This window comes from Mesocricetus auratus, unplaced genomic scaffold (assembly GCF_017639785.1).
Source record: "Mesocricetus auratus isolate SY011 unplaced genomic scaffold, BCM_Maur_2.0 Super-Scaffold_100004, whole genome shotgun sequence".
Taxonomy (NCBI): Eukaryota; Metazoa; Chordata; class Mammalia; order Rodentia; family Cricetidae; genus Mesocricetus; species Mesocricetus auratus.
This window is the reverse complement of record NW_024429189.1, coordinates 82,001,658-82,018,436: the sequence shown is the minus strand read 5'-3', so window position 1 is coordinate 82,018,436 and position 16,779 is coordinate 82,001,658. Positions and strand designations below refer to the sequence as shown.

Genomic DNA, 16,779 nt, shown 5'->3' with positions numbered 1-16,779 from the left:
CAATGCAAGCTGACTGAATGTGAAGACGTTAATTGGACTATTCTAAGAACTACCATTGTTACAGGAGCTCTCGTCAAGATGAAGCTTACATGAAAACATTCCTTCCAAACCACCACAAAAACCTAGATAGTGAAAAATTTAAGAATTGCTGAAATACAAAGTGTGATTTCCTCCATTGTTGGTGTTTTGCATTTCACTCAGCTTTGGTAATGACACCAAATTGATTGGTTTCTTTTAGACTTTGTTTCTAATCAGTTTCACTTTTTATTTCTTTCTTTCTTTGTGATCTCATCCTAGTGAGAATTTTTACTTTTTAATTTTGGGGTAGGGTTTTGGAGGGTGGTAACATACTCCTGGCACTATCCATATACTCAAATCTACACCTTAAAAGCAAATGTTTAAGCACACATAAGTGTTTGCAAAAATTTGAATACTCTGTTAGAGGCAATTTAAATTTTAAATCACAAAATCTTGAACAATAAAAGTGAATAGAATTTTGTGGCAATGGGGTTTATTCTGAAATAGGAAAAGACAAGTTTTCTCAGTGCCTGGATATTTTCTATTGTGTACTGAATTTCACAGTCATGTTTAATTTTGTCCATACACTTTAATACAAATGGAGTTTCAGTCTTAAATTTTTCTCTGTTGGTGTCTGTTATGGCCCTGGTGATGTATATACTTAACGATCAAGACTTGGATGTAGCATACCTTTCTAATGAGTGTGAGGCAAGTTTGGTGTGAGATTGAAACTCGCCACCTAGGAGAAACCAGTAGTTGATTTTAGTAGGAACATGATGTCTTTGGCTATTAGATAATTCCTCTGTGCTATTAATTGATAGAACGAATGAATATCTGATAGGCACTTGATTACGTGTCCTGATAAAAGACTCACTTGAAATCTTTTGAGGAAAACAATCATAATTGAGTATAAAACACCAGAACCAGTATGTGTGCCGCATGCGTTTATTGATTTGGTATTTTCAGGTAGAAGGCTGGGATTGATGCCCCGGATAGGTGACAGAGCGAGGATTAAGCTGGCATTATTGGTGGCTTATCATGGGGCTGCAGGAGTTGACTCTCTTGCTTCCTCTCTTCTCAGGACTTTTCCTTGTGGCCATTCAACAGTTCATTAGCACATGGATGAGGAGTGTGCAGGCTGAGGAGGCCTCCCCAGCCCCACATTACTCCTGTCAGCAGTTCTGGTAAAAGGAGGTGTGGGGGACGAGATTGAAACTAATGGCTACAGTGAGGCTGGGGGATTACCCGTGGTTTTCATTAGCTCTTTCACTTGTTAGCAAGTGAAGCCAGAGCAGAACGCAGTATTATTTTCTTTATTTACCTGAATTGCAGCTTGCTGAGTCCGAGATAAAACTCCTGGCTTGCTATTATTTATGCTTCACCAATAACTGGAACCTAAGGGAAACTAAATACAGTCAATAAGCATAACTTAGTTCTGTAAAGCTAGTGATGTTTCTCTGCACACACACACATATGGGTAGGTTTTTCCTACACACACACACACACACACACACACACACACACACACACACACACCTTATAATCAATTCCTTTCAAAGACTATGATTTCACGTGGGATTTTTCTCAGTTCTTTTATTTTGAACACAAATGATTATTTGTGGAAGACACATTAGTCTGAAATAGACTCAATCAATTGGATAATCAAAGGGGGACAAAGAAATTTAACACAGACTTAGCAAGGATTTCATGAAACATGACCTTAAAATTGCAAGTCTTTGATCTTATTAAATAAACATAACCATTCAGTAAAAATAATCAGCTTCACTGTGATGTGAATGAGTGCTTTGGGTAAAATAATGTGTCAGCATTATATGTGCATTGAAGTTGGGCTATGTTCTTAACAGCTCAGACTGACAGAACTGGAGAAAGCTCATCAAAAAGCTGTGTGAATGACTCAATGGCTCTATTAATGGAATTATTTCTTAAACATGTAACGGATCTGAGCATGGTGGTACATGCTTATATTCCCAGCCTGGGAGCCTGAGGCAGGAGCATACTCCGTTTGAGGTCAACCTGGGAATACAATGAGACTCTGTCTTAAGAAAAAGAAATAATAAAATTAGGGAAATTCCACAAGCTTCTAAAGTAACATATTTAGTACAGGAAGATTTCACTTGAAAGTGTAACTAGATCAATGAATAGGTATTGAAAATTTTAATCTGTGTTCCTAGAAACTTCATAGATGCATTTAACTTAGTAAAAGTAATTTGGGGAATTCTCCTTAGAAACATAAAGGATAATCTTACATTTGAGGATCTTCTTATATGATAGCAGTATTAGTTTCATAAAACATTGTTAACTTTGATTGTACTAACAATTGTAACTGCCTTTATCTCCACCATTGTGGAGGGCAGTATCGCTTTAACCAACTCCAAAAGGGAAATAGAATTTTATAAATTCATCACAAGCATATGACATATTAATCATGTATGGGTCATTTTTGTGAAACGATACATGTAATTAATGGGAAATTAGATAGCACACATCTATAATATTCATATACATACATTTATCACTGAGGCAGACTGAGGTTGGTAAGTTCTTAAAATGACACATAGTCCTTGAAGGTGTGTCTACTGAACACTGACTCTGACTGAAACAAAATCACTGCCAATTTCATGTTGGGATTTGTGGTGACAAGTTTCATTCATAGAATGTAATGATGGTGCTGGTTATTTTTCAAATCAATTTTCAAATTTTTAAAATTAGAGTTAGCAACTGATTGTTAAATAAGGGCTGGGGTGGCACAGTTTGTAAATGCAGCAGCAGTTTTTGTCTTTTCTTTTTTGGTGCCACACTGATGTGTCCTTGGCACTCAAATGAAATTTACTTTTGTCTCATGTGTACTGAGCCATAGAGGTTGGGTGTTAGAGTGATTCATCAGGTCTAGCTGATGAGTAGAACCTCCTTTGTCTGTTTCTTTCAGTCATATATAAACACTGGTGCACTCTCCTCCTTTTGAAATCTGTGCTCTGAGAAAATGTTTCCCTTTCAGTTAGGTGGCCCTGGTGTTCATTTCCTATGGGCAAACTTCTGGGCTTTTCCTGGATGATCTATGAGAACCTGCCATCTGCAGGAACTATGTGCCTCAAACCAGGTTCCAGGTCTCTGGTTGAGGTCTCCTTAGGACTCCCTTTCAGAAACCAAAGCATAGTCCACAACTCTAGCACATGTCAAGTGACATCTTTCCTGGAAATGGCAAGTCTTAGATCCAATGCAGACTTCACTGGTGAAAACCAACATGTTGGCAGAGCTTTGTTTCTCAGCAGGCAGAAACTCTCAGGGAACACCCCTTCCCTTGTTTCTCCAGCTGCTCCAGGCTGTCCATCTTTCTTGACTCACAGATCCTTTCTTTATCTTTAAAGCCAGCCACATCTCACCATGCTATCCTCCTATCACCACAAGGACAGATTCTATGTTTAAGGACTGATGTGATTAGACTGAGCTTATGTGAATGATTCCCGGGTAATCTCCCTAGCTCAGTGTGTGATCTTAATCACTTCTACAGTGCCTTATTTGTTATGTAAGAGAACAAATTCATGGATTCTGAGAATTAGGATATGGACATAATTGAGGGGTCACTATTTTATCTTGTTAATGTAGTATGCACAGTCCCCTTTTGCATAGTCAGGGGACTTTATCTTAAAATATATAGCAAATCCATCTATTCTTTATTATTTCTACATGTAAGAAGCTGAAAACAGACTACATAGAACTATGATTCTTGGAAGAAGGAAGATAGAAACTCCATATTCTCATGACATTCTCACTGAGGGGGAACCTTTGTAGTGGTAATGGATAAAGGATAGCGTAGTATCAGTCCAGGTAATGCCAAAGTGAAGATCAAAATTGGGATGATGAGGGGTTAGATTTTAAAGGAAAAGGTGTTGGAGAGATGGCAGTTGTGTGATAGGAAGGTGCATATATTAACCCTGGAAAGAGTTTTGAGTTATTTCTCAACATCCAGGTTGAGTATAGCCTGGACAGAACTTTGATGTCTGAGGGAGATGGCTTCTCTGGGGCTGAGAAGTGAACAAAGCTATCAGACATCACACAGATTTGGGATATGGTGAATTTCTGGTCTTCTAATAGGTAAACAGAATCCTGCTGAGTAAACTAGGCATTGGATGGAGTTGTAGAAAGGGTATAATGTCATGATGAGTGAATTTTAGGGGAAAAAACACATCCTGAGACTAAAGAAAACAAAAAGATAAATCCTTACTAAACATAAAGATTTGAAAAAAATGATCTCTCAATGACTTAATTGCTTCACTAAATGGGAAAATATGAAAATATAATTGATTCTTCCTACAACATAGTAGCATACTGGTAGACCTGCATAGAATTAAGAAAGTATCACTAATGGCCAGTAAGAGTCTGAAGAGATGCAGATGTTATAATTAGCAGACAATTCCTTCTAAGTGACTACTAAAAGTATGTTCAAAGATGCAAAGTAAATTAAAGCATGTTGAGGAAATAGATGCACATTCTGAGCAGAGAAATCTCATCTATGAAACATAATCATGTGAAAAGAACTAAAGTTGATAATGTTGGAAATGAGATGCCCACACAGACAACAGAGTTGATGCTATAGAAAAATATGACCAGAGAATGCTGATAAGACCCTTTGCCATCATCTCAGAATGAAAATACAGTGAAAGATAAATTAGCTAAGGCTCTGTGACATGTGAGACAATATTTAATGGCTTAAGTTAGTATTTGCAGAAGTCCTATGAAGAGGCTAAAACAGGCAATGTAGTCAAAGAAATAATGACTATGAAATCCACAACTTGGGGAAAACATATTTTTAAAAAATCAGTGAGCATTGAAAAATCATATACCAACAAAACCCAAGTACATCACAGCTAAGAAAGAAGCAAAACCAAGCCCTTCCTCAAAAATCTAAAATAAAAAGGCTGTCAAAATAGATATCTGAGAGAAGGGAACATTACACTCAGGGAAATGACAATACACAAATAGTGTCTGAACTGTTATCAGAAAATATGTAAGTTATAAAAACAAAACACTAAATCTGTCCTCAGGTATTTTTTGATTAAAAGAAACAGAAAGCATTCTTTGTCAGAAGATTGGAAGTAAAAGATGCCACACAATTCTTCAGAAATGATACTAAATAGAAAATCAGATTTATAGAAAGGGATGAAAGTAACTGGTCATGGTAAATATCCGAGCAATTATTTAAAAGAAACAAAACAAAACAAAAACCAACCAAAACCTTATTCTCCTTTCAGCATTTTTAAAAGGGTAAACTGATTAATAAAACTTACTTCCTTTTATTTTAAAGTTCAAAGTAAAATAAAAACAACACTTTCTTTAGTGAGGTCATATCTCCAATAAGCAATGGATCAATGCAATTCTATAAATTTCCCAAACTTTATATGAAGTGAAGCAATTCATTCTAAGCAGTATGTGATAAGTGTGTCTACATGATCTTGAATATTAGTTCTGAGAAACTGATATATAAAATGTAGAGGAAAGTCTATGTAGGCAATAAAATGTAATACTGAGAAATATTTGATATCAAAGATATCAAGAAAAACAAAATTGGTGAGGAATAGATAGAAAAGGTGTCAACAATGCAGTTCATTTAAAGTTCATTACATGCTGGATCGGGGAAGAGGGCTGGATGATTTAAGAATGCTTACTCCTCTTATGAAGCGCCTGGTTCAGCTCCCAGCACCCACATTGGGAAGCTTACCACTGCATGTAATTTCAGTTCCCAGGGATCTGGTGCCCTCTTCTGGCCTTCATGGGCATCTGCACATGTGCTGGACACACAAACTCATGAAGGCATGCTCACACACATTAAAAACTAATCTTTAAACTTAACCCCACCTTTATTCATGCTAACAGTCTCAATAATTCTATAAAAATTAAGTCTTTCTGGTTCAATAAAGCAGGACTGAACTTACTTAAATCAATACGTTTTAGTATAAAGATATGAACATTTGACAGATAAGATGTAGAAAGTATATTTCACAAAAATAAGCTCAAGGAATCTGATGTGTGTGTATATAGGTGTGTAGGTAACTTGTAGTTTTAAGAGATTGGGATTGCCATGGTGGGAATTGTAAAGGAAGAAGGTAAATTTACATACATCTGATATTGTGAGGTTGCTTGAGTCAAAGTATTGAACCTTATCCTCCAGGAAATCCAGGAAACAGGCAGCAATTTTCTTAAACTGGAATTACCAATATATCATTTGTTTCATTATTTTGTACTGAATATGTAAAAGAACATTTAAATGGTATAAATTAGTTTGAACAAATTAGGATATTATTCTATTGGTATGGATTAGAGCTGTTAAATAAGTAGATATATATTGCAATGTAGTAAAAAATTGATTCATTAAAGAAATAAGTCAAGCATATAACATGATTTTATACATAGGAAAATCTAAAGACTCCAAAATACAGTTGTTAGGAATGATAAATAGAGTCAGTAAATTCGTAAGATACAATGCCAACATACAAAATTCAGTAGCATTTGTTCACAAACCAATAATGAAATTGCTGAAAAAGCAACGAATGGAACAATCCAATTCATAATAGTTATAAATAGAAAAATACATCGGAACACATTTAAATGGTAAAGTAAGTGATCTCCACAATGAAAATATAAACCACTGGTGAAAGAAGTTGGAGAGGACACAGAGCAATAGAAAGAATTCATAGACAGGAAGAACTAGCAAGGTTAATAGGTCCATAGCATCCAAAGTAGTCCACAGACACAAGGCAATTATTATCAAAATATCAATGACATTTTCAATATAAATAGAATAAAATCCTTGAAATTAAGTAAGTTCAACAAACCTTGAATAGTGAAAGCTGGAAGTATTGTGAAACTTGACTTCAAAGCATACTACAATATCAGAGCACAAGACATTTGCATGGTTTCAGTTTAAAACAGAAACATAGATTAATGGAAAACAAAGGAGAATCCAGGAAAAAATCCATGCATCTATAGATAATTGATTTCTAGTAAGGACAGCAAAGCCTACAGTAGAGAAAGACTCTTCAATAATGGTGCTGGCAAAACTGGTATTGCCTTAGCTACTTTTCTACTGCTATGATATGATACTATTCTCAAGGCAACTTTGTGAAAGAAACTTTAACTCAGACTCATAGTTTCAAAGTCCATGATATGGCAGAAACGTTGAGAGCTTACATTTTGGATGGCAAGTAGGAGGGAGAAGATAGATAGATAGATAGATAGATAGATAGATAGATAGATAGGTGGATGCTGGGAATGGTGCAAGATGTTTGAATCCTCAAAGTCCACACCCCCTCCAACAAGGCCTAACTTCCTAATCCTTCCCAAACAGTCTAACAACTGGGGCATAGTATTCAAACATGAGTTTATGGGGTCACTTTTATTCAAATCACCGCACGATTCACGCAAAGGACTGAATTGAGAGAAGATCTCTATTGTTCACCATGGGCATTGGGAAAAGAAAAATATTGATCAAATCTTAAAAGTAAGATCTGAAACTATGAACAAACTAGAATGAAATATAAAAGAAACACTGTAGTAACTTTTGTCTATTGTTTTCTGACAACAAAAGACAAATAAGATTATATGAAACATAAAAGCATCTTCAAAAGACACAATAGATTACACAAATTTTTTGAATGAAAGAAAATATTTTCAAACCAGTTATCAAACAAGCGATTCATATTCAGTATATATAACTACTCAAACCTGCAAATTAACAATAAAATCCACAGCCCAGCCCAAAGAACAACAAAAAGATTGATTTAAAAATTAGCAAATTTAAAAATGAGCAAATTAGCCGAGTGGTGGTGGTGTGCACCACCTTTTATACAAGCACTCAGGAGGCAGAGGCAGGCGGATTTCTGTGAGTTTGAGACTAGCCTGGTCTACAAGAGCTAGTTCCAGGACAGCCTCCAAACCCACAGAGAAACCCTATCTGGAAAAACCAAGAATAAATAAATGAATGAATAAACAAACAAACAAACAAATTATCTCAAGATACCTTCAAAAAACGTCTGCAAATATCCATCAGCTATACGAAGAAATGCTTAATTCTAATCACCAGGGAAATGAAATTGACAACTATTGGGTGCTACCTCTCACTCTAGTTGTGCTAGTTAGCCTCAAAAAAAATGAAGCAAGTTTCAATGAGGGTGTGGAGAAGGGAATTTTTATGCTCTGTTGGAGGAATGTAATTACTATAGCCATTATGAGAAACAGTGTGACAGCTCCCCAAAGCATGAAAAATAGATCTGCCATTTACCCATCCATCTCACTACTGCTTGTGTATCCAGAAGAAATGATATCGTTTCAAAGAACTATTTGCACTTTCATGTTTACTGTAGCACTTATCCATAATGCTACAGTAAATAATTCATTATTTATAATCTCATAATCAAAGGGATTCAGTGAGGAAAAGAAGAGAGAAAGAAAGTGTGGTGCTTGTGCACAGCAGAATATTAGTCAGGTATAAAAGGAACATAACTCTGTCTTCTTTAGTAACCTGGGTAGAACTGGAGGACATCATGTTAAATGAAATAAGCCAGATATAGGAAGACAAATACTACATTAGTCTTTCTCATACATAATGTGCAGGCTAAAAAGTTGGCTTTATGCAAATAGATAGGAGAATAGTGGTTACCAGGGCCTGGCAAGAGTATTGAAGACACAACAGGAAAAGTTTGCAGTGGAATATAAGGGTATAGTTGGAAAGGAGAACTGACTTGCAATGTCTTAAAGCATAGTATATTTGTAGTAGGAAACAGTTAACTGTGTATTTCACAATGGTTACTAAAGATTTTTAAATGCTTCTAACATAAAGAAATAATAATTGTTTGAGGTGATAGATATGCCAAATGCCCTGAACTGATTGCTGTATAAAATAGTCTGTATCCCATAACTATGTACAATTTTTATTTTCTCATTGATTTTCTTTTTAATGAGTAGAACCAAGACTTTGAAGGCTGATGGTCTGATTTTGACTAGACCATAGGGACAACTACCATTGTATCTACTCATTTCCCACCTAAAACAAATTAGTAAAATAATGAACTTTTGTCTACAATGTCTAGCTCCTTGTTGGTAAATTATTTAAATATATATTTATTTTCATATATATGAAAATGGGATGTAGTTTGTTACTTTGTTCATGCAAAGAGAAAATGTTTCTCTTTGAAAAATGGCTGCCCAGAGAAACCCTCCCTCCCATAATTACTCCAATGGAAATGTGGAAATACTTGCCCTTGGAAAGAGACTCATATGAGGAAAGTTTGGAGCTGGTTGGAATTAAGCAACCACATTACAGAGAAGGAAAGGCAAATTTGAAGCATCATTTACTGGCAGTCTCTCTCCCTGGCCTTTGTTCTTTCAAATACATTTCTGATCAGATGCCTAGTCCTTCATGAAATTTCTGAAAGCTGGTTTTACTGTTAGCATCTCATCATAAAATTTACATTGCTGTGTGAAACACAGTGTTGGATGTATTTATATGAAAATCTGCAATCTTTGTCTCAGGGTTTTGTTGACTGTTCAGGCCTATAGGCTTCAAAGACAGCTATAATTAGGAAGGAAAATGACAGAGCCAACTTTATATTCTATTTTTTTTCTAATAAGCAAAGCAGGGTCTCCTTCAAATAAAAAGTTACAGAATTTTATCTGAGAATAGCATTTCCTAAAAGTCTTTAAACACTGGTAATCTCTAGCATGTGAGAAGATTTTAGAATTTCAGCTGCACTGAATCCAGTCTCTGCATGTAAAAGATGGACCAGTGCAACAGGACGAGAAGGAGGAAGTGATGGAGTGAGCAGAGAATTGCAGACGACCGAAGGCCAGCTCCCAGACTTGCTACTGCAGGCCCTGGCCGGGGGAAATAAAACTGACACTCACTGTTTATCATGTTTCAAGACCAGAATGTAAAATGAAAACCATTACTACCTCTCAGGATGCAAGGAATGTACAAGAAAGGATTAAATCAATTGAAGATGTTATCTCTATGGGAAAAGGAATTCTAATTAAATTGAAGTCTTTTTAAAAATAGGCTTGTCTGTTTCAAAAGACTGATAGAGACGTATATTTGATGAGTCAAGTCGGTCTTTTCAAGGCCCTACTCTGGCTTCTCTTCTATTTATTCTGTGATTAGAGGGATAAACAGCCCATAAGGGCTTCCTATCTACCAGATCCAACCAACTGGTCTTAACAATCACTTCTGGGCTTACAGATAATTCTTGTATCAAATAAGTTGATAAAAGACACTAAGAATTAGTAGGATTGGACTAGGGTCTAACACATTGCATTTGTCAAAGCCTTACCAGGCCCTACTGCACCCAGCATGTGTGGCCATCCAAGGAAACGTAGAAATAGAAATACATGGCACTATCTTCACCCTCAGCTAACAGAAAACGTGGCATGCTGCCAAGAGACAAATGCAACAGTTAAAGACAGAAAACAATTTAGAATTGACTGAAAGGCAATGGGGTATTGTGGAGTCATTTGGGGACCTGATTTTTTTTTTATTCTGACAGGTGCTTAACACATTTGTCCATGTTTTCTGAATGTGATTCTCATTGTGTTGGAGTTGGTGTTAAATCTACTCCATGAGTGACCCATCATAAAATAATTTTAATGGCATTCATTGTGCTATCCTTTCCAGGAACAGCATCTTACCTCACATTTAAAGTGACTTGAACAAACTGATGAAGGTTAATTGTTCATTGACTAAGGAAACATGAATCACTTTACTCATCATGGGGATTTTCTGTCCCAAAGCAAAAATTTATTGAGCTTCAGAAGTACTGGCTTGGGCAGAGCGAGAGCCTCTCTCTAGTTGTCTTATCCCCAGGAAGAGTGAGAGTCCCACTTCTACTTGTCTTATCCCTGAGGTAGAGTGAGAAACCACCTCTAGTTTTACTCCCAGGTAGAGTGAGATCCCCAATTTAGTTGTCGTATACCTCTTGGGGAAAAAGTCACTAGTTGTCTTTTTGCAAAGCCCCCCTACAGTACAGACAGAGCTTCCCATGAAGTCAAACTCAAGAAGAAACTCAAGGAGCACATTAAGCTGCAATAAACAGAAACTTGAATACAATTGTTCCACAAAAAAGAAGTAATATTGTCTTTTTACCTAAAAGAGGAACTGTGGGACTCTGCCTTAGCCTTATCACCTTAGGGTATGCTCCTTAGATTTGTAGAATGGCTGATGTGTCAGGGCTGTATGTGGTAATGACCCACTGTGTTTGCATGTTGGGTGGGTAGAAAGGGCAGAGGAAAAGGCTTAGTCCCTAAGTCATCTAGATTAGTTCTCTTAATTATATACGAAGGAAAACAACATTTTATGTGACCAACATATGTAACCATACTTTGTCTTTTCCTTTTATAGAGCCCATGTTTATTTAGTTGGGTGCATTGTTTTATCTCAAACAAAAGCAGAATTTCATTTTCTTTTCTCTTTTGCAAAGAAGTAACAGGAATGGCTTATATTGATTAGCAGAGTCAATAGAATGTATTTCTTAACATCTTTGAGTGAAGGTTCTAGAAAAGTGGTATTATATGTTAGGGTGGTTTGCATACTTTTCCTGAGGGTCTGTGTAGCAGAAACTCTATGTCTAGCATGGTACTGGTGAGTGATGGTGGTATCTGTGATCTGTGAAAGGTGGAGTCGAATGCAGAGAGCTTGGATATTAGGGACAATGTATGTCTTATGGAATGCCAGTTAGTCCCCATGAGAATGAGTTGAAAGGAGAGTTACAATAACCCTTTAGTTTCTGGGTTCCTGTTTGACTATGTGGGTGTTTTTATTTGTGCCTCTACTATTGTGATGTCATTTTCCTCAAGGCCTCACCAGAGGTCAAGCAAATGGGGACATGAAATCTTGGAATCTTACCACTCCAAACTGGGTGTTTTCTTATAGCACAGTAAAATGGGCTGATATAGTAGACACGACCTATGAGAACTTGATGTAGCATAACAACAGAGAATGGTATGGATAGCAAGAACCATGTCATTGCTAGAACCTAGAGTAGTCCATTGCTATTAGAGGACTAGTTTCCAGCCTAGCTCTACTTCTAATAGATTTCAAAAGTATCACTATTTTCCAGGAAGTTTTACATTTTTCTTTTAGAGTTTTAATTTCTACATTATTATTCATCTTAGAGGAGCATAAAGCTCCCTGAGTTTTGGTACTGTATCCTCTAATCTCTCTGTGTAGGTGGAGCCCATATTAAATGACAGGTATATGTAGACACAGTACAGATTTACCTAGAGTTATTATATAAAATTAAATTAATATGAGCATTGATGTAGAGTGGAGTCATAAATCACAAGAGCTACAATAGGGAAGGGATTCTATAATTTATTTGGAAAAAGTAAGAAAAGGCTATTGTGGTAGGGGTGGGTAAGTAGCATGTGATAGAAAGTTTTTGCTAAAAGTGATTATGGCAGTTTGAGTAAAATGTACAAAGTGCATCGGTTCTTTTGACCATGGACTTGATGGAAGGGGAAAAGAAGGAATTTTTAGTACTTGGCTAACAGTTTAAATATCTGCTAAATACTTGGGGTTATCATATTTAATCTGAGAGTCAGTAAATGCTATGGATTCCCTCACAGAAAACATCATAAGAATATTATATCTTAAGAAGATTAAGCAGTGAAGTATATAATTAATAAAATTTGAAAGAAAAAAAGTAGAGGTAAAAAGACCACATAGGGCATGATTAAAGTCCAGAGGGGAGGTCTCAGGGAGGGCAGCTTGTCTTCAAAGGCCTTAGATTAGAAGCACAGTCTCAATTTCTAGTTGAGGGCATACTGACAGCTTCAAAAGGCATCCCAGTCGCCTTCTAAATTCCCCAAGGAATCTAAAGCATTTTTCTAAACACTCCAAATCACTTAAGAAAGAATTACTCTTTCCAAATACAGAAGAAAAATTCAAAGTAGGAAAAATAGCATGCTAGTGTACTGAAAAAAATTGAAAAAACTTTATTTTGAAAAGTTATTCATTTACTTTGTGAAGTAGCCCAGTTCTTTGAAAACTCACTCCTGCACAGATTCAGTGGTTTTATGATCTGAAAATTCTTGAAAGTGTTCTGTATCCTATATAACATGATCTTTTTCATCTTCCATACTTATGTTTTACTTTGAAATAAGATAATAGTCAATTTTAACCTTCTGCATTATTGCTAGTTATAGATTTAATTATATTACACCAAACTTTGGAAGCTGTCTGCATTTAGTCTTCCAAAATTCTCTTGTAAGGTACTTTAGCAGCTTGCAATAAACAAACAAATAAACAAAGTTGATTTGCTTATGTGTTGTGAGTGTCCTGAAATTTGTTGATTATTGAGGGATGGATAGACATATTCTATGTCTGCACAGGATCTATTATCTTGACTGCTAGACTGATGATAAACAAGTAAACAGATAAATAATAAACTCTGACAAGTTATGAAGGATGGATAATAGTCTGAGATATAGTAATATGATGTGTGGTGAAGTGTTTGAGGAATGACCATGTCTAGAGAGACAGTATTTAAGTGGAGCCTGAAGACTGACTGGAAGTGGTCTCATTTATACAGGTTCTTACCAGACTACAACTAGCAGAGAAGACAGCATGTGCAGAAATCTGGCTTGTGTATTTCCAAAGTTTTACTTAAACATAGAGGTTGAAAAGAATTGTATTGAAAATTTAAAGAGAATAACTAACAAGGGCCCAGGGAGAAATGACTGAGAAATGACAAGAAACCAGAAACGCTTATCTGTTACCACTTCTGGTGGTGAGGGAAAGACACTGAGGACGGACTACATACACAGTGAATAGTGAGAGCTACAGGAAGAAGCATAACAAGAAGGAAGTGTGACTGTCAGCACCAGAGGCATTCTGGGAAAGTATAGGCAAGCAAAGTCTAGTTGAAGAACTATTGTCTTTTCAGAGTCTGACTGCCTAAATTTTGCTTCTCATTGGCCAAACCCAGAGCTGGGAGAAGGCAAGGTTGGGGGGGGGAGCTGTTTCTGTAGTCCACTTTATGTACTTCACAGAATGATGAGGACTGGATCATCTAATGTAGAAAAGTGGTTAGAATTTCTGAGGAGTAAGTTCTCAGTTAAGTGGTTTACAAAACTCAGCCTTACACAAGCTCTCAGTTCCATAGCCAGTGGTGCTATTCAAAGGTGGTAGAATCTTCAGGAGGAGGGGCTTGGTGGCAGAAATGGATCATCGATGTGAAACTTGAAGGCTACGCTCACTTCTGGCTCTGTCATGCTTCTGCTTCCTGGTTTGTACCATGTCAAGCTGCTGTGGGCTGAGGCCCTTCTACTTCCATGCCTTTCCCACCAGGATGGGCTGAAATCTTGCTGGTACCATTAACCAGAGTGAGCACATCCTCTAAGCTGTTTCTGCTGTGTATTTTGACACAGCGATGAGCAAATCAATACAAGAGTTACACAGTCTTGAAATTGTCTCATGTTATCACTTCTCATGAGTAGCAGAACAGCCCTGTTTTTCTGTATTCCCACTACCAGTAGTTATAGAAATAGAAAGTGCCCAGTTTACTTTGCTAAATATCTTCAAACAATTTGGTATTTATTCAAGTTTGAAGAATTTACATGTGGAGATTTTATTCCTGGTAACGAGAGGCTCTCCCTCTTAGATCCATTGTCCTACAGAGACAACTGAACACTGAGGAAGGTATGAAAAAATATTCAAGAGTAACAGGGAGTGATTGGGAGCAGGCAAGAATAAAGAAGAGGGGATTGCTGCAAGAAAGAAGTGATGGGATTTTACCTCCACTTTTTGCTGATAGCTATAATGAGAAAAAGAACACGTGGCTAAAATGCCAATCTTCCAGATTCAGTGGTCCAGAGAACAGAGTCTGATGTTACCATTGTAGCTGACCTGGAGGGAAAGGGTCTTGGCAATGAAAGAACCAGAGACACAGAGCCTTAAGTTCTCTGAGTTTGACCCTTTTTGTAATCCCTAGGGCTCCGAACAGTACAACTAAGGCTATAGTAACCAAGCAGAATTGGCAGCTGCTGCTTACCATAGGGAGAAATAGAAATTAGAAGTTGAGTCCATGTAAGTTAACTGCCTGATAAAACAAATAAAATAGTTTCAACAGTCTTTGGGGGGCATATAACAGAATCTGGAATCTCTACAATAATCCAAAATTCTAAACTGTCATGAATATTTCTTTAAAAACCAGGAAATATGTTTCTGTGGGTTTCTCCAGCCTGGTCTTGACCCCTTTGCTCATCACTCCTCCCTCTCTGCAATTGGATTCTAGAGTTCAGCTCAGTGTTGCCCAATCAAAGGAGAAGGGGGTAAGTAAGGAGGTGTCCACAACTCTAGACTTTGATTGGTTGTGATTTTCTATAATGTCCTCCATCTGTTTCAAAGAGTTTTGTTGAGGATAGGCAAGGACTACACTTACCTGCAAGTATAAGGATGAATACTTAGTGTAGTTGGGATTTTGCTGGCTTAGTATAGCGGTGGTTTTGGGTTCCATGGCTTCTACAGAGAACTTTTTAGTCATGTTGGTGTTGGGTTAAGCGAAGGTAAAATCTAGAACAAAGACAGGAAATACGGAATGTGCAGGATGAGTTTAAACACTCTGGGCATGGTGGAAAGCTTGGTATCTGTAGTAATGTAGCGAATGTTCTGGAAGGAAGGAAACCAGATCATTAGCACACCCATAGCTATTGGCAATCTCTCCTTCCAGGAAGACCCCAGGCCACTTTAAAAGGTCTTCTGACTGATTAAGACATAGCTTATAGGATATTCCATTTTTACTAACTTAAAATCAACAGAATAAAAAATTTTAGTTCCATTTGCAAAAATCCCTTCACAGTAACACTAGTATGAGAAGGAACTGACATGTGTAATAGGTCTACTGCTTCCTTTCCATTACCCATTCTAGTCAAAATGTATTCACGCAACCCTCTTTAGCTAGAAATCTATTTGGGCTGACTTACAGGTTCAAAGGGTTTGGTTCACTATCATCATGACAGGAAGCATGGCGGTACATAGGCAGACATGGTGCAGGAGAAAGATTGGAAAGTTTTATCTCTGGATCTTCAGTCAGCAGGAAGAGTAAGAGAGCCAATGGGCCTGGCTTGGGCATTTGAAACCCCCAAAACTCACTCTCAGTGATACACTTCCTCACATAAGGCTACACCTAACTCCAACAAGGCCACGCTTCTTAATTCCAGTTGCTAAGCATTCCGATATATGAGTCTATGGGAGTCATTTTTTTCCATATTTTTTTATTTAACTTTTTACGCATATCACTTTCAATCTTATTCAAACAGCCACATGATGTATCAGGGAAAGACTCATGGGTGACAATATACAACATTTTCAGCTTTTCTGCATTTTTATAATTAAACTATGGGAAACATCAAGGGAATAATTAGAGAAACCCATAGGCATCCTTCCTTTCAGTTCTAATGTCATCTCTTGTGCCATTTCACAGTGACATATTGAACTTTGAAGCAGAAGAAAGGACAATTTCGCATAAATATAATCATTTGGAAGGTTACTCATTAGTAACTCATCCCTATTCCATGAGTGTGCCCAGTGTACTATTATTTAAAGTTCTTTCCTTATTGATAAATTATTTTGTTTTTATTAGAGAATATTTCTTACAAAAGATACACGATGCAGACAAATAAAGGTTTCATTATGACATTTTCATTCACTTATATTTTTTAAACAGGAACCTATATTCTTTATATGAGAATAAATGT

The 16,779-nt window shown here is 36.8% G+C and overlaps 1 long non-coding RNA gene across 3 annotated transcripts in view; it reads right to left on the bottom strand.

Annotated features, from left to right (window-relative positions):
- Positions 1–954: 954 nt before the first annotated feature.
- Positions 955–16,779, bottom strand: part of LOC121140230 — a 35,577-nt gene continuing 19,752 nt past the window's right edge. The window contains exons 2-4 of one of the 3 annotated variants that reach the window (XR_005877021.1): positions 15,465–15,595; positions 1,340–1,423; positions 955–1,199 (exon numbers count right to left, since the gene is read on the bottom strand). This is a non-coding gene — a long non-coding RNA (uncharacterized LOC121140230). Of the gene's footprint in view, positions 1,200–1,339; positions 1,424–15,074; positions 15,161–15,464; positions 15,596–16,779 lie in introns of those variants that run through there. The other 2 variants (XR_005877022.1, XR_005877020.1) reach the window with 2 other exon arrangements.